This window comes from Brachyhypopomus gauderio, chromosome 4 (genome assembly GCF_052324685.1).
Source record: "Brachyhypopomus gauderio isolate BG-103 chromosome 4, BGAUD_0.2, whole genome shotgun sequence".
In the NCBI taxonomy this organism is placed as follows: Eukaryota; Metazoa; Chordata; class Actinopteri; order Gymnotiformes; family Hypopomidae; genus Brachyhypopomus; species Brachyhypopomus gauderio.
Window position 1 is genome coordinate 725,325 of NC_135214.1, and position 26,167 is coordinate 751,491.

The 26,167-nt window shown below is 41.9% G+C and overlaps 1 long non-coding RNA gene and 1 pseudogene across 1 annotated transcript; both read left to right on the forward strand.

Annotated features, from left to right (window-relative positions):
• The first annotated feature begins 1,823 nt into the window (after positions 1 to 1,823).
• Positions 1,824 to 3,496, forward strand: LOC143511552 (uncharacterized). The gene is made up of 3 exons (XR_013130156.1): positions 1,824 to 1,954; positions 2,891 to 2,954; positions 3,259 to 3,496. It is a non-coding gene; the product is annotated as an uncharacterized LOC143511552 (long non-coding RNA).
• A 1,065-nt stretch (positions 3,497 to 4,561) lies between these two features.
• LOC143511531 (interferon-induced protein 44-like) lies at positions 4,562 to 25,235 on the forward strand (annotated as a pseudogene).
• Positions 25,236 to 26,167: the final 932 nt, after the last annotated feature.

The following is a 26,167-nucleotide window of genomic DNA, read 5'->3' on the forward strand; positions in this document are numbered from 1 at the left end:
CCAATTAAATGTATGATTTTACTAGTCTATAATAATTTGACGTTTCTCCATATTCTGAAGGAGGCCTACACATTAAAAGTAAAACATCATTGTCTACGTACATTAGCTAGCTCATTTTGAATTGGAGACACATGGCAATTGTGGAGTACCTAAATGTGGGGTATCTAATTAAATTAGGTACCAAACTGAAAAGACATTTGCAAAATAACCCTTCAGAAATAAATGACTTGCTCAATAATTCATTTGAGCAACTCCATCTATAAAACTTAACCAGTAATGAAAACATTATGTATATAGTTTCTGTAAAATCATTTATTAAAAGTGTAGCAACTAGCCTGTAAAAGAGATTTCTGTTACGAATTGACCAGGCAGAGAGGGATCCAAATGCGGAAGAACACCGCTTTTATTGAAATGAGATGCTGGTACAGAAACAGGCAGGGGAATCACGAGTACTAGGATAAGTAACAGCGTGTTCTTGGCGTGGTCAGGACGGTCCAGGGTCATACCGGGGGAGCAGAAGTCAGGAGGTACAGAGGGACTAGGCAGGAGACAAGGTCGGGGACGTAAGCGAGGGTCAGAACACAGGAAGGCAGACAGGTAATAGAACGGCTTGGTACGCGGCATGAGTCGGCAATACTTCGCGACTGAGACGTGCTGGGGAAGGTGTATAAGTGTGACTGAAAGGGGGCGTGGTAATGAGGGGCAGGTGAGGCTGGTTAGGGAAGATCAGGTGGCATTCCTTACAATTTCACTTTTTGAGTATTGCTAAGCTGAATTTTGGAATAATTCAAAACAATAATTTAAGGTTACCATCTCTCTAGGTTGTTAATTAGTTATTAATGTTTTTGTATGACAATGTTGCTAATTCATGTAGATAAAGAGATTCGATAAAGAAAATGTGTAACAGGAGGATGGGGATATACACCCTGTGCAGTACTGCAGTGACTCTGCAGGGATGAACACAGTCAACACTTTCAGTTTCAGATTCACTACCCCACCCAGCCTGCTAACACACACGGTGTAGAGCTGAAAGTGAAAGAGGAGCATTTAGAGACAGACAGAGAGGTGCAGACACAGAGCAGCAGAGGAAGGAGCAGCTCAGTCTTCTTACAAAGGTAGGAGATGCTGTGTGTTGGGTTGGGATAAAGACTTCACAAGTGGACTAAGAAAATGGGTAATACATGCTCTTAATTTAGAAATACTTGCATGCAGTCACTACAAACACAAGTATAAGAATAGGGTTGTATTCAATACCCATTTTGTTCAAAAATGAAGGAGTGTGCACTGAATAGGGTCTGTAGATTGTAATAGATAACAGATTAAAACTTAATTCAGAAAAGATATTGGGGATTAGATGAGGATGAACAATGTGACTATATTGCTACAATATTGATATGCTGGGTAGACATATGTAAAAGCTCAGATACAAGAGTATCTACATTTGACTTGGATGGTGACGGTAGACTAGAAACAATATAGACAGGAGAGACATTTAATTTAGTTGTGACGCTGGCGGAGCGGCGAAGGATGAGACACGGAATCCCTTCTGGCAGCAGACGTCACTTTATTTACAATAACTCTTGCGCAATACAGCGCACGTGGAACAGGAAACACGCACACAGAAACGTGCAGACTCAGACAACGGCGAGCACAGGACACTGCGCGAACACACATTAAATAGACACACCACATAATCCCCTCGTGATGATGAGACGAGCCACAGGTGAGACGAATAATCACAAGACATAACCGCACCCATGGAGATACACAGACGTAGACTAGGAGACGTAGAGCAGAGCCATATAGAGAGAGAGTCGCGTCAACTCCGTTCACTCCAATGGACCAGTTTTTTTACAGCAATGGCGGAACTGTCAATAGTTCCCGGAAGTTAGCAGCAAATACGAGCAGCGCAGTCAAACTGGAGCAGTGGACCATCTGTGATACACTTTTACAGGTTAGTACGCTTAAAAAATCAGATTGTGTATTATAAGGACATCAAAATCAAATTAACGTGCATTAAAATGTGCATTAAAGCATTTTAGTGAATTATCCACCTCTTAATAAGCAGATTTAGGGAACTAAATCTATGCTAAGGCAACGCAAATACGGTTAGCGAGATTTCACATTAAGGACTGACAGCCTATTAATAGTAAAAAAAAAAAAAAAAAAAAAAAAAAAAAAAAAAAAAAAAATGAAATGTGCCATATTTTGTCAATTGTGATTTTTACACCCCAATCGAAATTTGTCCTCCGCTTTTAACCCATCTGTGCAGTCAGAACACACACACACACACACACACTAGTGATTACTAGGGGGCTGTGGATCAAACGTACCCAGAGCGGTGGGCAGCCCTAGCCAGGCGCCCGGGGAGCAGTTGGGGTTAGGTGCCTTGCTCAAGGGCACCTCAGTCATGGCCTGTCTGGGAATCGAACCCACGACCCTCCGGTCACAAGACCAGTTCCCTAACCGCCAGGCCATGACTGCCCCATTCCTCTCTTAATGCCATTTCACCTAAATGCGATGTTTTTGCGGGGTAGCTATAAGTATTGGTTAAATATAACATTTGAGTGTGATTGGGTCGAGGAGGTGAAATGAGGATATCCATTTTGGAGTACCAGCTAATGTTTTATTTCCTTTTATTTTATTTATTTATCCTTTTATTTATTTATTTTCCTTTTTATTTCGTTTTATTTATTTTTATTTTATTTTATTAACGTATTTCCTCAGTTTTTTTTAACTGCTGGATATAAAAGACGTATACTATTTAGTGTGATTAAATTTTAAATATCCTATCACTTAAAGAAATAATATAATTATTAGGAGTTCATACTTATTATACCTGTGTCAACACTATAGCTGTGATCAGCAGCTATGGGCCCTGTCTTTACAGGTCCAGTGGTGCATCGTAGTGCAGGGGGCTTCCTCTTTCTGAGTGCGGGGCGATGCTCAAAATGGTGGGAACAGCATCTGCTCTCAGCCTAGTCTTGCCCTGTTTGGTTTTGATGAACTGGTCTGCCTCAAAATGTGCCTGCAGAGTGATATGAGTTTACTCCTCACACATGACAACTCAGTTTTGTCTACCCATATACATATCCCATAGTGGGTGAATACACAGTATTGGAGAACACTTACTGGATACGTATACACTCATTACACGTATAAAAAACAACCAAGGATGTGCAACAAATTTAAATTCATATCACATCAATACTCATAATAATCATTTTCTCCTGTCTTTTTCTCCTCTCTCTCTATAAGCCAAAGAACCATAGGGGATTCAATGGAGCCTGCAACTAGATAGCACCCTCACCCTGCACCCGAGTCTGTCTGGAGTCTTTGATTTTTTTTGTTCACTATTCTGTATTTTAATAAATGATGCATTAAGCTTTCCAATAGTGTGTTTATTGTGAAAAGTGCAAATGCAGTGTTTGATGATTACCTCACATATATATTTGCTGTTGTAATCTTTAGTGAGGGTAAGATTGCTCCTGCTTAGTTGAGACAACCATTTTTTTTCTCCTCTCAGTATCATTGGGGAAACCATACATTTTTGCTCCTTTCTCTGATCGATTGGAGCATCCCCATGCAGTAAACCATGGTGGACACTCCACAAACAACACGGAGGAAAGGACACAGAAAAACTTCATATTTGAGATTATTAGAGATTTATTTAATGAATTAATTGCTGTAAATAAGTGTGTATTAAAAAGACAAGATATATATAATTTATCAATGTATTTTAATGTCATATACTGTCTGGATGTAAATGTAATGTGTTTTAATGTACCATTTTAAAGCATATTTCTGCACAATTAAGTCAAAGAAAATTTTCCTTCTGTCAGAAAATGTACATTAGTCATTTAGATTACTTAGGTCCCCAATACCATGGGATTACAGAAATCACCATGATTTAAAGATATGTTAATCCTTCCTGTCCCTCTAAATATTAAAATGAATGTAATATATAACAATTATAAAACAATCAAAGCATTAAACAGCAATGTGCTCTAACATTAGCCTAAAGTTGGTCGCTATATGTTCACAATATTCCTCAAATCGCAGTTCTGTCTCTGTGTTTATGCACTCAAATTGAACTTCCTGGAACTATCTGAAGCCTCCGTGAATCACGTGACCATCAAGCGTTTTGAACTTCCGTTGTCGCGACTCTCTCTCTATATGGCTCTGACGTAGACGACATAAACACACGCCCAAAAGGGAGGGGCCGGGGTCCTCACCGTGACATTAGTAATGCAACATGAACATAAATTTTGTCTATATTTCCATAGATTCAAATATGGGAAAGAATCAATCCAAATCTTGTCAGTTTAAATTATATCATATTATATTGCTGACATATTAAGACTTTCAATTAATCAGAGTTTAATGTCTAATTTCTGATTATGATTTATGAGTATCATTTTAGCTTGAAATATTCAATAAGTAGACTAATAGTCTGTTTTACCAATAAAACCCCAATGCATAATGATTACTACAAATGACTTTCAAGAACATTCGTTTTGTCTATATTTCCATAGAAATTATACGCATGTTCTTTCCCCACATGGAAAAGTATCCATCCAAACCTGGTGAGTTTAAATCATATTATATTGCTGACATATTTCAATGTGTCAAGACTTTCAAGACATTCAATTAATCAGAGTTTGTTATCTAATTTAGATTGAGACTGAATTATCTGACAAATGTATAGTTTTCAAATAGTATGACACCTTTTTCAATTTTTTTTCAAAATTATCATTTTAGCTTGAGAACTACACCTTCTGTAGTCAGCTCAACTGATGGCAAGCACAAGGGGTCTCAGGTGCTGAAATCTTCAGTACTTTAGATCTTTGTGTTTTTTCTCCACTATCACACCCAGTTCAATTCATAATTTAGCCATTAGTTGTGCTGTGAGGACCTTATTCTGAAGTTCCTGCCATAACATGGACAGCGATATTGCTCTTTAACCTGAACTCATGAAAGCAGGGTTGCCAACTTTTGAAGATCACTTGGAGTGAGATTTTAACCTGGAGGGGGTGGCGAATGAAATTTGTTGAGGGGAGGGGGGGGTGTGGCAAACGTAAATTGTTACCGGGCGGGGTGTAAAATGGACACAAATTAAGTATTATATCATGGTGGTTGGCGCCAGAGCGAACTAGTAACTCATTGAATCATATATGTGGATCAGATGTAAATAAACTAGATTTTTTTTTTCAAAGTGTGGCGTGAGAGCGTGTGAAGACGGTCAAATGCGTGTGTCTCACGCTCAATGCGTGAGAGTTGGCAACCCCGTGAAAGAACACTGTACAGTGCATAAGTTAATAATCCTTCTGTGAATTCTGTGAATTAATGATGCCATTCTCTTTACAATAGAATTCATCACAGTGTTGGGTGATAAACAAGTGGGAATTGGGAAAGAAGTCATTCTTTCCTGTGAGACAAACACAGAAAGATTAAAAGTGACATGGGAGAAGGATGGACAAAAACTGATTATTAATGTGCACCCCTTCAAGTGCTTTTCTTACTCCTGCTACAAATCCTGTGTCTCTTACAGAACTCAGTGAATGGAGGACAGTACAATGGAAGTAAGTTCACAGTCATTCTGTCATATTGTGTTATGGGGTCAAAGACCAACACCATCATGCTGGTGATTTCTTATCCCTGCCCTTTAAAACCCATTTGTATCTGAATATTTTTGTAAATCCTGAGATATCGTTATTTGCAGTACACATTCCAAAAATGATGTCATGAATAAACACCTAGTACCCTAGTCAAATCTACAATATATTACTATTGTAACAAGTATACGTGTAAATAGTTTGGCTAAACAAAGAAACCCCATAACTGGACACTGGACCAAAGGACTATTTCAAATTAAATAATTTTCCCCTTACCCAAAAATGTAGCCAGTATATGTTTGTTTTCCAGTGTTAGTTTTGTACTGGAGTTATGATGTAATTGAAAACCAGCAGGTTTATAGCCACTAATAATCTCGTACACTCCAGGGTCACATTAAATTATCACGCTTGCAGCCCACCACTTATAGTCAAATACACTTGCTTATGTGTTTTTGACATTACAGTGAATCATATCTATAAAAACAAACGTGTTGCATAGTTCAAAACATCAGTGACATTAATTTGAAAGCAGCTGACATTTGTATTATGTCACGGTACGGCGGCTCCCTACTGGTCACCCCCGTCTACAGCAGCAGCTTGTCCTGTGGGTGTGGTGTTGTGTTCGTCCCTCAGGTGGGCGGAGCCCACGATCCGTCTCACCTGAGGGTCGTTTGTTCGTCTATATATGTCTTGTCTTTGTACCCATTGACCGCTGGTTATTATATCTTTAATTCGGATCAGTTCACGGGTTTTGGTTTGCGCACTTTACATATTAAACCATCCTATTTCCCTGAGACTTGGCGTGATCGCTTCCATTTATTTTCGCTCACCCTACCCGTCACATATTATGCCCAACACACCAACAAAGAAGTACATAGAAGCATGCAGTATACTGTTTGCATGAAGCTATGTTTTTGCTAATTTTGAAATTGTTCTACTATTACTGTAAATAGTTTCTTTGTTTGTCGTAGTCAAGATGCAATGGTCAGTTCTGTAAAGGAATTTAAAATTGCTAATGACCAAGTCAGAGAGCTTCGCTTCCTCCTGTATGGACCAGTTGGAGCAGGAAAATCCAGCATCATAAACACCATCAAAACCATTTTTGAAGGACGTTTGTTTGTTGGTTGTCTGGCTGACACAGCGGCTAGTAGGAGTTTTACTTTAAGCGTAAGTGGAGAACATACCCCTGCTACTCTTTACAGGAAGTTTAATATGTTTCATTTAAAGCTTGAGCATTTTTATACTCTGTGTGCACGAGACTCTAGGTACAAACTTCACTGTACCTGTTTATTATTGTTATAATTAATATATTTGTATTTCTATTATAATGTAGTAAATGTTGGTGGTGTTTATTATTTTAACATGGTTCTTTCTCAGTATGAAAAATACAGCATTGCCAATGGTAGAGAAGGAATGTTACCTTTGGCCTTTAATGACATAATGGGTGTAGAAAAAGGAGAATCTGCAGGAGTCCGCACTGATGACATCATCAATGCCTTGAAAGGACACATAAAAGAGGGTTATATGGTAAGATACAAATAACATGCACATCACTGTACAAAATATTTACATTACATTACATTTACATTACTGATTGGCATATCAATCCTTTTAACACAATAAGTAACACACCATAAAAAAGACATTGAAGAACACACCAAAATGCTTTATAACTGAAATAACATTCACAACAAAACAACTTTAAACAAAACAGAACAGGTTTATGCCTCTAGGCAATATGCATATTATTAATGCCATTGTAGGGGTTTCACCTACTAATCCTTTAAAGTAGATATAATTTGTTTTACCTTAATTATTAATCAGTCTCATTAATTTAGAATCAGTCTCATATTCTAATTATACCAGAACCACAAGTTTAGTTATTAACTAAGGGTAATTAATGGTTTGGTATCTGAAGGATTTAACTATGAATTCTTTGGAGGTTTTGGCAACAACCACTTTTGAATGACATCAACACAGACAATTTGGTGAAAATAAATGATACATTTATTTAAAACCAACTATTCTAAAACAAACGGCATCAACAAGGATCAGTATATTTACAGTGAAGACTGGGTATCTAGTGTGTGTGTGTGTGTGTGTGTGTAAAAAGGGGAGGAGAGTAGTGTGCGCGCGCTTGTGCGCGTGTGAGGAGGCGGAGTTGTAATCTCAGTTCTCCTATAGAGAACAAAGCAACTAAAATGGCGCCGACTTTAACCGGTAGAGCAGCGCGACTGTGTTAATGAGCTCAGCTGGTTTATTCCAACGTGGTCAGAACAAAGAGTAATGGAGCTGGCTTAATAACTAAAAATTAATGTGGTGTGTCTGAGAATGGGGAAGACTACAAGTTGTCCATTAATTAGATAAATAAAAACATGGAGAGATTGCATGCAAGGTGGAGAACTTTGTGTGTACAAATCAATGAGGATTATGAAAATAAAGTTAAGCACATTCGGAATGTATTAACAGAAAACTTGGTTAACTCTACAGTTCAAATAACTTTGCCCTTCTATAAACTATGCTCAGCGTTAAGAGTCTCACGTGTTGAGTGTTTTGGGTGGTTTCCTCGTCCTCCCTGAATTCTCCTGGAATTAGGAGGGAATTTCCACCGCAGGCTCCTCGTTGATTAAACGATGTCGTCCAGGTGTGCTGGGGAATCGTCCAGGAACGCGAGTCTCGTTCACGGTTTAACAACAGGGAGTTGATCGCCTTTGTTTCAGTCCGTGTGGCCGCGTTAACAAGCTTGATTGAAGTAGTTAGGTGAATCTGTTGTCGCGGTACCGTTGATCAGTTGCTGGTTAGATTACACCGTAACTCGGGCTCGTTAATTAAGTAATACGACTTTCAGCTGTTTGCTGTTAGTCGTATGAAAGTTCGCGTGCTCTCAGAGAAAACCGGAGAGAGAGGAGTGGCGGAGCCTCTCTTTAATAGGTCTAACCTCGGTGTCAGTCAAACCAGAGAGAGAAGGAGATATTACGGAGCCTCTCTTTAATAGGTCTAACCTATGTGTCGGTCAAACCAGAGAGAGCGATGAATGGCTGTTCAGGGTATTTAAACACCTGAACTGTAGACACACCCTTACTTCCGTCAAAGCAAGCTTGTTCCATGTGTTGCCAGTGGTACTGCCACCTGCTGGTTTAGCATGGTACCTACACCATTATGACAATATACTGTGTGTTGCATTTTTCCTTGAGTTCCACAATGAATTTCCAATTACTGAAAAAGACCCCAAGTACCTCAGAAATCCCAGCCTGAGTGATCGGATGCACTGCATAGTGAATGTTATAGGAGCAGACAAGATTGGAATAATGGATCAGGAATTTATTGACAAAATGAGGTAAGTTAGACAAGAAGCAAGCATAATGAGTGAGTCATCTCTGCAGAAAGTATGTCAAATGTTGAACATGATGTTTTTGTTCCAGTGTCTCAGCTATCAAGTCTGTACAATTATTACATAAAATATAAAAGCAATAATGTCGGAAAAGAAAACATTTTGTCCTGTAATATTTTTGGAGCAAAGTTATATGCAATGACATTTTTAAAATGGTGCAGTTTCATTTTAAATAATAAAACAAACAATAAACACAAGTAATATTAAACATACATGTCATTACAGTGAGCATAATTCACTGATTTATCTATAGTTTTGCTCCAATATTAGTTCTGAAGAATGACAAATGTGTTTCATCTGTCTGTGCTGTAGAAATCCCTCAAGTGGTTTTTATGACTAGAGTTGATCTTACCTGCCCAAAGACAAAAGAAAATTTGCGCTACATCTACAGGAGCAGGAAGATCAAGGAAAAGGTGAGTACAATTACTGCTGGAAGCTTAGGCAGAAGAGAGATTATAGGACGGCATATTCCAAAAAAAGTGATTTACGACTTTGACCTCTAGTTGACCACCCCCCCCCCCTCCACCCCCCCCCCCCCACCCCCCCTCCACCCCCCTCCCCCTACCCCTCCCCCTCCTCCCCCTCTGCCCCTCCACCCCACCCCAACTCATGACATCATCATCACATTAATCACGTCAAGACGACCAAAGAGTATTAAGTTGTGCTTTGAAATTTTGCTTGATAAGGTTATTTAAATCATTATTTTGATCTTCTTTGATGTTGACTCACCGGAGCCGTATAACCCTAGACACCTGCGACACACACACACACACATACATAAACAAACACATGCACAAACACGTGCACAAACCCTAGTCACACAGACCAGCGCTAAAAGATAGGGATCTCAGACACACACACACCTGTAGTCTCACACACACACACACACACACACACACCCACTCCCCTGAACAGAACAGGAGGATCTCAGACACACACACTCCCCTGAACAGCGCACACACCCCTAGTCACACACACACCCACTCCCCTGAACAGAACAACGCACACACCCCTAGTCACACACACACACACACACACACACACACACACACACACAGAACCGCGCATGCGCACACAAATATGCTTACTTTGAGTAACTTCAAACAGTTAACAAAACTCTGATGAACCAATGAGGAGGCATTCTCAACACACCAATCCGGGGTGCGTGTTTAGCGCACGAGCATTTAAAGGGAGAGAGGGGGAACGTTTCCTTGAGGAGTCACCATGCAGTCTATGGTGGTAAGCGATTGTCCGTACGCTCCTAAAAAAAGTTTCAAGTGGAAAAGAAGAATCGATCCGATGGCGCAGGGCGACACTCAACGCTACTGGCCTCTGAAAGATGAAAGGGGTGCCGGAGGGTACTTTTTTGACGAGAACACCTGCACGGTTACCTTCTTCACGATCCCAAGAACGGCCGGCCTTGTATTTGAGAATGCTACAGAGAAAGTGGAATACGATCTGTACGACTGGAAGGAGTTCCGAAGATGGCGTACGGAGTTTGAATACCTTGTGGAGAGAGGAGAAGTGCCGCTTCATACTATTAAGGAGCACGAATGGAAAGGTTACAGAAGCCCGTACCACGTTTTCAACATCCGAGCGTGTATGCTCGCCGAGGGAGTAGTAGACCTCTGTTTGGCGGTGACCTGCTCGCGTAAACGCGGGGCTCCCGGAGATGACGCTGGGAAAAATGGTGAGGTGAAGTACGGGCGTCTCAACTGGTACCACATGCTAAAGTATTTCGCCTTGGTCGATAATCTGTTCAAGAATATGATGAAAAACATGGGCATTGAAACTATTAAGACGAATCTGTACGGCATGTTTGAGGAGTGCAAAGAAGAAAAAGTCGTGCCTCCGTCGCAAATCATCGAGGAACCCTACGAGGAGGACTCCTCCCACTCCTCATCATCCGATATAAATGAGCCGACCATAGCCGAGCAAGACAAACTGGTCATCATCGACAAACTGGTCATCATCGACATGGCGAGCCTAGAGGAGGATCTCGAGACCTCTTCCTCGTCGAGCTCTAATGACGACGAAGAACAGCCTCCTTCAGATCCTGAAGATAAAGAGAACGTGCCTCCCGAAACACCTTCAGTCGAAAAAACAGCCGATGAGATAGACGGCGTTCTCAGCACGAAGGTGCTAAAGATCATTCGAACCGTGATCGGAACCCTGCTGGATGGGATTATCGATAAGGATATCAAGGAAAACTGCAACGGATGCGCTATCGATCACCCGAGTCAACGTCAGCACCAATGCCTGAGCGACCCTGACCCTAGCTATTTCTGTCTGAACCTACCCAAGCTGCTTAAGAAGGTGTTCAAGCCGTGGTTCCCGCAAACGGTGACCGTAGCGCTGAATATGTGCGGTGTCTCAAATCCACCTCCTCACAGCAAGATCTCCGCCGCTGCTGAGGCGATGATGATGGAGCTAAAACACGAAAGTAACATCAAAGATGCTCTGAGAGAGATTGAAGAGCAAAGTCAGGATCTGTGCGAGGACCTGCAGGAGCGCCTTAAGGACATTTGGACGCTGCAAGAAACCATGGCCCTTGACGAGTCGTCTGAAAAAGAAGCCTCAACAGTCTGAAAATTGAGAGGAAATGTTCTAAACTATGGGAAACCTGGTCAGCAGGCGTGACGGTTCTACATCCGAGAACAATCAATTAATAAGGGACATGATCTCTTTGTTCAGCAACACCGTCGACGTCACAGCTTACGATCTCGCCGATGAGAGATTATCTGCTTTAAAAAAACTGATGTGTGTAGTACGGGAATCTAGCAGTCTATGGAGTTCTCTGATCACCGAAGCCAATAATACTAGTTATCCGGCGCATACGTATATATCACGCATTCTTTCTTGCATGTTTGAAAAACCCTTTGTATGTAAAGACGCTCACCTATTATGCATTTTCACCTTTGTAACCGACGTGTGTGTTTTGAAACTAAGTAAAGATGAAAAGGTTGATGTAAAAGAAGCCTTTGAACATACTCTTTCATTATTAAATGAACATAATATAAATGTAATCTCTTTTGCCAAAAGTTTGTTTATGAAACCATAAAGCATTGTAACATCATTTGCCAATTTATTTTTATAAAAACTATTAAGCAATGTATCCTCATTTGCCATTTTCTTTTTATAAAAACTATTAAGCAATGTAATCTCATGTCAAGTTTTGTTTTATAAAAACTATTAAGCAATGTAATCTCATGTGCCAAGTTTGATAATAAAACCACGAAACAACGTATTTGTTGCATCATTGTATTCGGATCAACATGACCGAACGTTTGCTGAAAAAGATTTACTATAACCCCTCAAACCCCGGGTCTTACGGTGGGGTAGCGGGTCTGCAAAGGAGCGTTGAGGAGAAGACCGGTAAAAAAGTAGATGCTGAAAAAATCAAAACCTGGTTAGCGGCGCAGGATGCTTACACTCTACATAAACCGGTCTCAGGGAAATTTAAAAGAAACAGAGTAGTCGTGAAACACATTGACGAGCAATGGCAAGCCGATCTGGTAGATATGTCCGGCTTATCGGAGCATAACGACGGTGCAAAGTTCATGCTAACCTGTATAGATATACTATCCAAATACGCGTGGGTGCGCGTCCTAAAGAACAAGACCGGCGTCGAGGTTACCAAGGCCTTCGAATCGATTCTCAAGGAGAGGAGGGTTCCTAAAAAACTTCAGACCGACGAAGGGAAAGAATTCTTTAACAACAGATTCCAGGCATTAATGAAAAACAATAACATCGTTCACTTTGCTACCGGGACCGGACAGAAAGCCTGCGTGTGTGAGCGGTTCAACAGGACGTTAAAAACCAGAATGTGGAGATACTTCACGGCCGTCAATACGAGAAAATACGTAGACGTGGTGCAAGACCTGGTTCACGCCTACAACCGCAGCTATCATAGCAGCATCAAAATGAAGCCCTCAGAAGTGAACGAGGGAAACTCTTTCAAAGTTTTTAAAACCCTGTATGGATTGTTTGCGCCGAGAGAGCAAAGAAAAAAATTGAGTTTCAAGTTTAAAGTCGGCGATACCGTTAGAATTTCGCGATTAAAACATCAGTTTGAGAAAGGTTACGTACAGAACTTTACGGATGAATATTTTACCGTTTCTGAACGAATAGGGAGAGATCCTCCCGTATACAAACTGCAAGATTACGACGGTGAAAATTTACAAGGAACCTTTTACGAGCAGGAGCTGCAAAAGATTATACTCGGTAAAGATAAGGCTTTTAAAATAGAAAAGATTATATCTGAAAAGACTAGGAACCGAAAGAAGATTTGTCTGGTCAAGTGGGTCGGATGGCCGGACAAGTTTAACTCGTGGATTCCTGCCGAGGAAATCCGCGACATCGTGAAAGGATAAAAGGAGGCGTTGTACTTTTGCATAAAATTATAACTCCGTAATCATGGAGGAAAGCGGATTCTTCGTTACTCTCCCGAGCAACGCTTCGAGAGGCGTATACCCCAATAACAGAATTTCGAGCTACAGGACGCATTTCTTAAAACCTATAGAGTTGTCTGGTGAGTGGGAGGTAGCACTCGCGGAGGTGCAATATCCTAACACGTGGTTCAATCTGCATGAGAAGAACGGCATGGAACCTACCTTTATAGTTAGAAGGGAAGGCGTCGAGAGCAAGAGGTTTTTTATTTCGCAAGGGTATTACGATGACATAAACCTCATCGTAAAGGAAATGAATAAGAAGATGAAATCTTTTGACCCCGAACTAAAGTTAGAATACCGTCCGTTGATAAACAAAATCCGACTTGCGGCCTCCACCAAACCCTATTGTTTGGAGGCTAAAGGTAACCTTTCGCTTATTCTCGGTCTGGCATCCAAACACCTCATGCAGGAAGAGCCGGAGGCACCCTTCCCTACGGATCTTCGCGGAGGGATTTACTCATTGTTCATGTATACCGATATTATACAATATCAGAGAGTGGGGGACAGCTTTGTGCCTCTGTTGAGATGCGTACATATAGGGGGGAATAAACACGATTTCGTCACAGTAACGTATGATAAGCCACACTACGTACGTGTTACCAAAGCTCTCATAAACGATATAACCGTCGAAATCAAATCCGATCAAAATATCGAAGTACCTTTTCAATACGGGAAAGTTATAGCTAAACTTCACTTTAGACCGGTAAAACATTCATTCTGCATTTGAAGAAAAGAAAGAAAGAAAAAAAAATGCATCGAACGAGTTACGGAGATCCTCAGATCTATGTGGACTACTATAAGCATCAAGCCGGAAATGGTCTTCCGGGGTTCCAAGGGTCCCCGGTCATGTATGGGGCGGGACTCGGTGGTATGTTCAAATCGCTTTTTAGGATGGCGGTTCCCCTTATCAAAAGAGGATTCTCTATTGCAACGCCTCATTTAAAAACCGCCGCGAAAGGGATAGTAGGCGACGTGATTAGCAACTTTGTGGCCAAGAAGCAAGAGGGATCGGGACTCGCCGCCATTGCCCGCAGGAACGCTAGGTGTCCTCCCGGAAGACGCCTCGCGTCATCGTATAAAAAACGCAACGTCGTCGCGAGTAAGGTCAAAGTGAAGAATAAAACCAAACGAAGAAGCGGTAAACGTCCTTCCTCCGACAACAAAAGAAAACTGAACATCTTCTAGAACAGCTATGGCCTTTCTACATAGTATGTCGGCCGAATGCGCCAAAACGGAACTGGATATCTTCACTCTGCCTTATACTCAAACGAGTATCGAAAAGTACGCGTACGTGGAAATACCGCCGCTTTCATCCGTTGCAGACGGAGGAGCGCCGATAGATTTTTACGTAGCGGGTAATAGCGACGATTACCTGGATCTCAACAACACTTTTTTATACCTAAGATGTAAAATCACAAACCCTGACGGAACCGACATAGCCGCCGACGCAAAGGTCGGCGTCGTGAACTACCCGATAGCCTCCCTTTTTTCACAAGTGGACGTTATGCTAGGAGACCGCCTCATCAGTCAGTCGAGTAATACGTACCCTTACAGAGCCGTCATGGAATGCCTCATGAATTACGGCAAGGACACGCTGGAGACTCAGTTTTCAAGCGGTATGTTTTACAAGGACACTGCGGAGCATATGGATGCTACGGACCCGGCGGGCCGGAACATGGGTCTCAGAAGCAGAGCCGCGTTTAGCGGCGAAAGTAGTCCCTTTGACCTGATCGGATACATTCACTCCGATATATTTTTTCAGGATAAATTTTTACTGAACGGAGTGGACCTGAAAATTAAATTTGTAAGGAGTAAAGACGAGTTTTGTCTGATGAAAGAAGGACAGACGGACTACGTTATAAAAATACTCACGGCTTCTCTTTTTGTGAAAAAAGTCACCGTGTCTCCCGCTGTGAAGTTGGGCCACGCGCACGCGCTTCTGAACGCCACAGCCAAGTACCCCATGGAAAGGGTGTGCATGAAGACCTTCAGTTTACCCGCGGGGAGCCGCGTATGCACCCAAGAAAATCTGTTCCTGGGCCCTCTTCCAAAAACCGTCGTTATAGGAATGGTGGATAACGACGCGTACGTAGGAGCCTACAATAAAAACCCCTTTAATTTCAAACACTACGACACGGAGTTTATCGCACTCTACGTGGACGGAACCCAACATCCCGCTAAGCCTTTTCAACCGAATTTTCAAGCCGGTAACGCCGTTCGCGAATATCACTCGCTAATTCTGGCTTCGGGAAAACACCTTAAAGATCAAGCTCTTTCCATCGGTCGTGAAGAGTACATAGGAGGCTACACATTGCTGGCTTTCAATCTATCCCCCGACGATGAAGGAGGGCAGCATCTGTCGCTGATAAAGTCCGGAAATATGAGAATGGAACTCCGGTTTAAAAATCCTCTGCCGAGGACCATAAATCTCGTTATTTACGCAACGTTCGATACCATACTGCAAATAAATAACCACCGTAACGTGCTCATCGACTACCAATAAAAACGCATGGACACCGGAGAACTTACCGAGGTGATGAGAAGCTGCCGCGCTTTGGAGAAAGTCTTTTCGGGAGTGGTTCCCTGCGACCGGCTACCTAGCATTAAGCTGAAACGCTTTCCCGCCATGTTTGTCGTAAACACGCACCCCAGTCATATGCCCGGGGAGCACTGGTTGGCCCTGTGTCTGAACGACGAAAGGTCCGGAGAATTTTTTGATTCTTACGGTAACCCTCCAGACTACGAACTCTTTCCTAAATCTATTTATTCATTTATGAAAAAGAACTGCAAAGAAATAAGACATAACTCTACACAAGTTCAGAGCTTTGATTCCGTTTGCTGCGGCCCTCACTGCGTTTTCTTTTTATGTCAAAGGGCTAAAGGAAGATCGTTTAATCAAGTTATATCGAATTATAAGGACGATGTAAAAATCAACGATAAAATGGTTGTAGCTTTTGTCAAAAAAATGTACACTAGACTGAATAAGAGATGTTCCGTTACTTGTAATCAGCGAGCGTGTTCCGGCGAAAAGTTTAAATGCTCTGTAAAAGATTAGACGGACGCCATTTTGTCTTTTAGTATTTTTTATTAATAAATTGTAATTACAATGAACAAATAAACGATACAACCGCCTATTGTTGTCTTTATGTCCTTAATCAAAATTCACCCACGCCGAAGAGTTAAAAGCATAATCAGAACTCAAGCTAGTTGAATCAGAACTAGTTGAATCAGAACTAGCAGGGGCGAAACTCGTCGAGTTTTTAATGGTCGACACTTTTTGACGTACGGCGTCATTAGGAATGGTGGAATACGGTACATTTAATGTAGCTACCGCGTGTAGTATTTCATTCCAGCCTAGGGGGCGTCTGTTGTCGGGTATCTTGTGGGTAGCCGTGAGGTTTTTAATCAAGTCCAGCATGTGCGAGCCTTTAATCGTTTTTCCTTGGAAAACAAGCTCTCCCTCATCATTCCACGATGCCGTTTGACCCGATTTAGCTATTTTGTCCAGAATGTAGGAGGCGTTTTTTCTGGCTCTCGCCGGTACGTTTTCGATAACCTCTTTTACCATCTCGTCCTTGGTCACGCTTAGATCTACCGGTTGATCCTGTATCTGGCTGATCGGTTCCTTGGGGAGGGATAGGGTTAATCGCGACGTTTCTTCTTCTTCGCCTCTTTTAACGACGTTTAAAAATCTTTGCAAAGCCGCGGAGTAAAGTTTAGCCTTGTCGTAGGGATTCATGTCCGTCCTAGATAAAATGTGACGCATAACCGCGTCTAAATCATTTTCAACGGTCCGTCTTATATTTTCTTTACCCGTCGACGCATTTTTAAGCATATCTAATTGATGTTGAGGAACCAAATACATCTTCTCAGCAGTCTCCATTTTTTTTATCCTTTGCCCGATAGCAGGCTGCTTATAAAGGGAACGGCTACGCTGAGCAGAGGGAGAAGGAAACCTCCGTGCTGGTTAATAGCTTTTCTCTTTGTAGCTACAGAAGCTCTTTTATTCGCAAAAAGTTTTATCCACTTTTTCTGTCTTTTCAAAACACGGTACTGTTTAGCGGTCAGAGGAATGTTCCCGCGGAGCAGATTAAAAGCCAATTCGCATATAGAAAGTATGAGTTCCGGCGAAGCTTCGTGTAATATAACCTTCCTACGTCGGGGTTGTGACTTATATAAGGTTTTCAACGCGGGTAGGTTCGTCCTTAGTCGAGCCGACATTTTCTTTCCCGGCGTTATTTGAATTTTTTCTTCTTGGGGACGTACACGGCGGGGTTCTCCCAGGAAAACGCGCTTGACCTAAGACGGAGCTCCTCTGGCGTTTGAGCTTTCAAGTCTACTAATAAATAGCCGTAAGGTTTAGAGGCGGCGTCTTGAAAGCACTCTATAAAGTATTTTGAGTTTCCGGGGTACATTTGACGCGCCAGTACGCTGATCTGCGACTTGTCTCTGGGATTTTTAAATAAAACCATGTAGTTTGCATTCAGGTTGATGGTTCTACTAGTCTTACCTTGAAAGAAAAGATTTTGCACCAAATACAAAACGCTCAAGTTTCTGTGATGCGTGTATTTTGTAAACGCTTTTTCAATCTCGTCGTTTTTGCTGGCATCGTTCATGAGATCGTCCAAAATGAGAAGGTTAGTCCTATCTATAGGAAACAGTTGGTCGTCACACAGAGATTCGGGTATTCCTTGAACAAAACGAACATTTATTTTGTTCATCAAATCATCGTACAGAGGTTGCCAACATGTATAACACCAAACGATATTATCCGGGACTTTAGACATCGTTTCATTACATTTTTCCAACAACTTTTTAATAAAAAAAGATTTTCCACAGTTACTGGGTCCGCAAACTATACAAGAAAATGGTAGCTGAAACCTAGCATCAAAATGCTCCATGACCGGAGACCCAAAAATGTTAAAGCTTAATACCCGTAGGGCAGAGTCCTGAAATCGGGCAGCAAAATGCGCTTATCGTACACGATCCTGAACCTTTTCTGTTGTGTTTTGTTTTTTAGGAGGAAGCCTATTTTATCCCTGACAATCATGTTGCGGGACGTCATTATCTCTCTAGAACGGGAGGGGTTCTTAACGTGTTCGTCGACCAGTTCCGTCAAAGATTTCAGGTTGACTAGTTTATCGTTGGTGTAATTTAACGTGAGCCCCTTAACCTTCATAACGTTCTCACCCTTTAATGTACGGAAACCATACGTTTTTGGCCCTCCGCTGACAAACTCTACAATGCTATCGCCTTCAGAGAGTTCGCTGGTGAGTCCCCCCAAATAATCGCTCAACGGCGGCATCCAATCTCCGTCACGGGAGACAAACACCACCGAATCTGTGTCTGTGTAAAGAACCCTTCTTTGCAATTTGTCCATGAGCTCGTAAAGCTCCAGTCTGGCGTAGGCGGTCGTGAAAACGCCTATGAAAACGTTTGAGACGCCGGGGTCCATGCATCTGACGTCGGCCTGTCGCCACTGCACAAGCGCTACATCGTCGTTCAAGAACGACAAGTCCCTGACTTTGATGCTCGTTGAAAAAATAAACTTTAAAAACATTTCAGGCTGCGTGATCAGAGTCGTGTTCAGTCTGTCGGGCCGCTGACACATTTTTCCCCAGAGAGAATTTAGAGCTAGTTTAGCCACAGATCTCTTGGCGGGGTTATGCGTTATTTTCCCAGCGTCCAGACGAATTCCTTCATGTTCCTCGTACCCTCTCAGGTATTCCTCCTCGTCCGCCGCACATTTTACCCAGGAGGGGTACCCGCTGCTCTCCTGTTTAGTTTTCAAAAACATTTTAATGTAATCCGCAAACAGGGTGTCGGAGCGTAAGGGGAAATGCCAGACTTCAAAGATTTTCTGCACCACGTAGCCTTTTTCGACGGCTTTGATCACTTCTTGAGTGCACCAAGTACCCGTCAGGGCTCTTTCGTCGTCGCTATGCTCGCACTCCGACAGCCGATGTAGCACGCAGGTTCTACAGAGAGGGAAGGTGAGTTTGCCGTTTACTCTGTAGGGCAGAACAGGCGCCCACAAGCCTCTGGGGGGCAGAACTTTGACTCTGACTATACCGAAATATTGTTCTATCGGTAGGAAGTCCTTGAATACAACCACGGGGTGTCCGAGGGGGTAGGTCTTTGTTTTGTTGACGAATGGGTAGAGAGATGTGAAGTCGTAGTAATCGATCCTCTCCTCGGGTTGAGCCACGTAGTGCAGATTTAACGCGTTGGTCCTCCCCCCAAACAAAGCATCGCGGGGATTTAACCTTTCTGGAAAGTCAAATGATTTCAGAAAACTTTTCACATCCTCGTCGGTCTTTTTCATCTCGCTCCACTCGTGTTCCCATATCGAGGTCACTCGCAGATCGTAAGTGTGCTTCAAGTGTTGAATTCTCGTCTTCGTTCTCTCGAGTAGACTCCCGTATGTCGTACCTTGGGTCAGAGGGTGATGCTCGTGCGAAGCGAAGCATTTATCACAGCCGTGATAAAAACACCCTAAAAACTCGTACGCTCTCCGCACGCCTTTGTGCTCGCTGTATCCGTCCACGGCGTATTTACCAAATTTCACTTCCCCACCGTTCAGAGCGTGCTGAATGTTTATCTTCCGCTTTTGCGCCACATACTCCAACCATTGGATAGAAGAAGACGAAAAAGATTTCTGCCCCCTGACGTAATGATCCAACGGTGGAATGGCCAACGTGTGTGGAGAAAGAAACTTTGTTCTAAAGATTTTCATGCACACGCTGGCTATGGTGATGCAACTAAAGGGGTCGACTTGTGTGCTTTCCAAGATCTCTTCCCTGAATATCAGACAGGCTCGCCTCAAAATCTTTACGTCGTTCTTACAGTACTTGGCCATCTCTTTCTTGAATAGAAAGATTCCTCCTTTGACCCCTTCGTACCATCGGAAGAACTCCTCGCGATCTTTGGGCATCATGCTGTCGGCACCGTAGAATTCGGGAGCGGGGTAAGGCCCTACATAGTCCTGATGTTCCGGGATGTTCCAATAGTGTGGAAAGTATCCTTTAGCGTCTGACTCGAACCCCATAGCTTTAGGCATTGCGGAGAGTTTCATAGGCATGAAGCATAGGCTGTCGATAAACCTCTGATTAAACTCGGGGTCGGTAAAACACAGAATTTTGCTGCCTTGTGCTACGATGTTAGGAACTACGCCTTCTTTCACCAGGTAGTTAAGCAGGAGATAGGAATCGTATCCTCTAGCGTTGTGTGCTATGAACATATAGTTGCTGTATGCGGGCTTGCGGAATTTTGCAAAGAATTTTTTGACGCAGTCTTCCCCGGACCACGTCCACGTTTCTCCTTTAAAATCCATGCAACATAAAAAATTTGCAACGTGCACACCCGTCGCTTGATGGCATTCTAGATCGTAGAAGATGAGTTTGTTGCTCCGCTTTTCTTTCTCTAGAGGTTCGATAAAACACTGGTGATTAAACAGTTTATCCATCTTCTCCCCACAGAGACTACAGCTTTGACCGATGCATTTATGAGACTTCTGCCCAGCGAATGATGTTTTAACCATCGTGTTACATTGTGCGCAATAGTACGCTCTTTCGCATAATGTGTACGTAATGTTTTCATTCGTCTTTTTCGACTCCTTGTGTTTGTCATAACAGTACTGAGATCTGCACAGTCTTAGACAGTCCGGGCATTGTAAGAGACTCTTCTGTTTGTGTTTGTGACATTCGGAATCGTTACAGACGCCGCACGCGTATTTACAACTGTGACTCCTGCGGTCATTGTAAGTAGCGTAGCAGTAATTGCAGAAGTAAGCCGCGCCTAGAAGTCCTTTTATGTTTTTTACACCATAGTAATGTTTATCGTGTAAAAATATGAACAAAGTCCGATCATTGGGGATTTCAGAGGTTTGAAAAAATGAATATCCTTTTTTGGAGACGGTACGGTGCAATACTACAATTTTACAGTTGAGATGACTCTCAAATCGATGTACGTCCACAAACCCGACTTCGTCTTGGGGTCTTAATCCCGCATCTCTCTGTAACTGTTCCGCTATCCTACATATCTCAAAATGACTCCTCCCAGGATTCAACAGCTTAGCGACGCACAGCGCGAAACACAAATTATTACCCTCGTTTAGAAAAACGTATAAATGCTTGAGCTTTTTCCTTACAACTTCGGAATGGAGGAGGCCTGATAATTTTCTCCTGTCCCCACCCCCTCCCCTCGGAGCGTGCACTAATTGAATCACCAAATCAACGGCGTCGCTCATCAACACTTCATGGTTGCTCTGCATAGCTTTCTCGAGAGGTGATAGAAACGAATCTAACGCTACTCCCTCAGAGGTCACTTCAATAGGTTCTGAAATGCTCAGATTAGGTCCGTGAATTTGAAAAATCATGACGTCGTTCGGTTCTACGGCTTCGCGAGCAACGTCTACCATCTCATCTATAATCCCTAAAACGTGGTTGTGAAAATCAGAGAAACTGCTGATGTCCTCTAATGAGGAGAAATTTACTTTCCTTCTAATTTCTGTGTTATTGAACTTTTCCCTCTTTTTAATTCTAATGCTCGGGTCTGTAGCCGCTCCACAGCCTACTTGTTCGGCGTCAATATTGATCATGGGGTGAGAATAATTTGGTCTCTCCTCATCAATTTCAATCGGTACGTTATTTTGATTATCAGAGGTTTGGCTATTTAATTCTCTAAGATATTGCTCTAGTTCTTGGAAACAATCGTATTGTTGTTCTGGTTGTGTAATCTCGGATCTGGCATCGGGGCTCTGAGCATTGTAATCGATAGGTATTGCCAATCCTCCATTCAGAGAATTTACGGCTTCTAAAACGTAAGGATTTACTGTATCATTTAAACCTCTAAGATATTGTTCTAGTTCTTGGAAACAATCGTATTGTTGTTCTGGTTGTGTAATCTCGGTTCTGGCATCGGGGCTCTGAGCATTGTAATCGATAGGTATTGCCAATCCTCCATTCAGAGAATTTACGGCTTCTAAAACGTAAGGATTTACTGTATCATTTAAACCTCTAAGATATTGTTCTAGTTCTTGGAAACAATCGTATTGTTGTTCTGGTTGTGTAATCTCGGATCTGGCATCGGGGCTCTGAGCATTGTAATCGATAGGTATTGCCAATCCTCCATTCAGAGAATTTACGGCTTCTAAAACGTGAGGGTTCGTCGCGTCTTCAGGCAGGTTGTGATTTATTTCTGTAAGACAATGAATGAAGTCGTGTAAATCATAAATGCTTTATTAGTCACGTTGGTTATATATCATGAGTGAACTTGTGTAAATGCTTTATTAGACATGTTATATATCATGAGTGAACTCGTGTAAATGCTTTATTAGACACGTTGTTATATATCATGAGTGAACTCGTGTAAATGCTTTATTAGACACATTGGTTCATGAAAGGGGCTCTCTGACGCTAATAACGGCTTCGTTCATAAGCAAATTAGCTGAGCTTAACACTGCGTACGCGGCAGAATTCACTTGGCTCTGCGTACCGTGGATACGCGCGACTTTCAGATGTTCAGCGGCTGCAAGAGCGTCTCTTGCCCTTCGAATGAGATCAGCAGTCATGAGGTCCTCCTCCTCCATGACATATCGATTCGGCTCATGTTCCTGAAGATGACCCGCTCCGTCTTCCTGATTTGAAGTTGTGCTGGCGGCTAAAGTACAGATGAGTAAACAATCTTACTATCGAATTGTGAAATCATTTTTTCACATCATCATGTTCGGTAAAACATTCAAAAAACGTACGTGACGGAGGAGGTCCTCTGAGCGGTGAAGCATGTTCCCCACTGTCGAAACGCAAAGAACTGGCTTCAGACAGCGTTTCCCAAGCGTTCGGACCCTGTTCAGTAATTACTGACTGAGATTCTAACGCTGGAGCGGGCTCCCAGTCGTTCATCGCTTGATTAATGATGTCATCATCTTTGAAAAAATTTAGACAAATGAGAATAATTTAGTCAAATGAGAATAATAATGATTCAAAATAATAATATTAAAATAAAACATACCCGGAGATGCACGAAAAGGATGTACAATCGCTATATGTTCGACGTCCAGATCAGTATATAATGAAATCTCTTGGTATTCAAATTCATCTTCATTATCTAGATATTATGAACAATAGACATATATTATTTCGGTAGGAAATTATCTGAAAAACATTTCAAAACCTGAAATCTTTTTTTATAAAATCATTACATTAAATGGTCGCTAGATGGCAGTGTGGGATAACTAATGGAAGAATGATAGAAGTTTTCTGTGAAAACCGTTCTCAGAAATCTTTTTATGAAATCAATACATTAAATGTCCGCTAGAAGGCAGTGTAGGATAACTAACGAAAGTTTTCTGTGAAAACCGAGGTTCATTCAATATGCTCTTTGAACTCCTACAATGCATGGAAGACAGTTTTAAATGTAACGTTCAATCAATATGCAATTTTAACTTATTGTGTTACCTTATTATACATATAATTATACATATTATTGTGTTAACTTATTATACATCATTTGTGAAATATAGTATAAATGTTTAAATGAGTACATTTAAGGTTTAGCTACGTTTTATTACTTTCATAATAATACTATAGTAATTTAATACATTCAAAATAACTCCAAAGTCTTACCTCCTGCTCGAGACGCGTTCATATTAAATGTCGGCTTGCTTGCTTGGACGGGTCCTGGTCACGCGAGTGAAACATCTAACTTCCTACGATGCTAGAAGCACCTTTTTGTACATTTCTTTAACGTGGGGGAGATGTATTTTGATATATTACTCTGTGTGTGTCTGTGTGTGTATGCATGCGTGTGTGTGTGTGTGTGTGTGTGTGTGTGTGTGTGTATGCATGTATGCATGTATGTGTGTGTGTGTGTGTGTGTGTGAGTGTGTGTGTGTGTGTGTGTGTGTGTGTGTGTGTGTGCATGTGTATGGGAGACCTGGGTATATGCTCTGTAATCAGTGACAGGGGGTTAATTCATTGGAGAAAGGCGCCAAGGTCATATAGAGAATGTGTGCCTGAGACACCGAGGACCCTCAGAGTTACAGCTTTAAGTCAGTATGAGGCCTCTCTCAGGAAAAAATGGTTTGTATGGACAATACCACCATAGACTGCATGGTGACTCCTCAAGGAAACGTTCCCCCTCTCTCCCTTTAAATGCTCGTGCGCTAAACACGCACCCCGGATTGGTGTGTTGAGAATGCCTCCTCATTGGTTCATCAGAGTTTTGTTAACTGTTTGAAGTTACTCAAAGTAAGCATATTTGTGTGCGCATGCGCGGTTCTGTGTGTGTGTGTGTGTGTGTGTGTGTGTGTGACTAGGGGTGTGTGCGTTGTTCTGTTCAGGGGAGTGGGTGTGTGTGTGACTAGGGGTGTGTGCGCTGTTCAGGGGAGTGTGTGTGTCTGAGATCCTCCTGTTCTGTTCAGGGGAGTGGGTGTGTGTGTGTGTGTGTGTGTGTGTGAGACTACAGGTGTGTGTGTGTCAACTAGAGGTCAAAGTCGTAAATCACTTTTTTTGGAATATGCCGTCCTATAATCTCTCTGGCAGAGACAAACCATTACGCTGGTGTAACTGGCAAAAATTGTAACACTGTGTTTTTGTCCAGATACATACATGCAGTAATTTGCTGGGTGTTCCAGTGAACTGTATATTCCCTGTGAAGAACTACTATGAAGAGAACGATGTGAATGAGGAGGTAAACTGTCTCATGCTGAATGCCCTAACTCTGATTGTACACTGGGCTCATGACTATGTGATCACTTTTCCAACGCACACAGAATAATGAAAATTCACACACTATCTGTAAACGATCACTCTGATAACTAACATGAATGAGTGTATATTATATACAAAATGACATTCTTTGTAGCATGGCTGTACATTTTAAATTTAACTGGTTTATAAATTATTTTATTTGTAGTAGTTCAGGTTTCATGAATGCATATGAACTTTTCATGGTTACGTATATGATGTGATCCACCACAAAGCTAATGGTAGTGTAGCGGAGACCGCCAAAGACATTGCAATATCACAAAGTGGATTACTTGCCCTTCTCTCTGTAACAAGCACCAAGGAATTCATATTCCTAATGACTCTTCTCTCCCAAAAGCTTAGGAAGACTTAAATTATCTGATCGTCTGAGAGTAAAACAAAGACCCTTAATTAACGTGCTCTGGCCAGGATCAACCCTTGTCAGGAAGGCACAGAGCAGGAAAGGTCTACACTCGTAAACCTAAATCACAGGACTATCTGATTCCCCAAGGTTTAACCCCTTTTTATAACACCTTGGAATTCTTGTGTTAAAATCCAAAACTAAAGATGCAATATTTCAGAGATCTCTGTAACTCCAAATCTGAACTGTACATGGAATTGGGATTCAGCCTACAGGAACCAGCTCGGTGAATGCAGTCTAGAGACACCGAACTTGACTACCTTTCATACAAGGAAAGATTAATTATTCTTGAAACCAGTATTCAGCTTTCCAGCCCTTAAGAACAAAGGACCACAGGACCATGTGCCTCTAAATGTGAACACTGTGGCATGTGGTTGATATGAAGACACAACTTATGATCTTTCATGTACTCAGTATTAAGTGATCTTATTAGAATACCTGTTACTGTATAAACCCACCACATTGATGCATATCCATGTATTACTTTGTGTATCGGTAGTTAGATATACCTGTTCTTGTAGTCTTAAACTCTATAATGAATG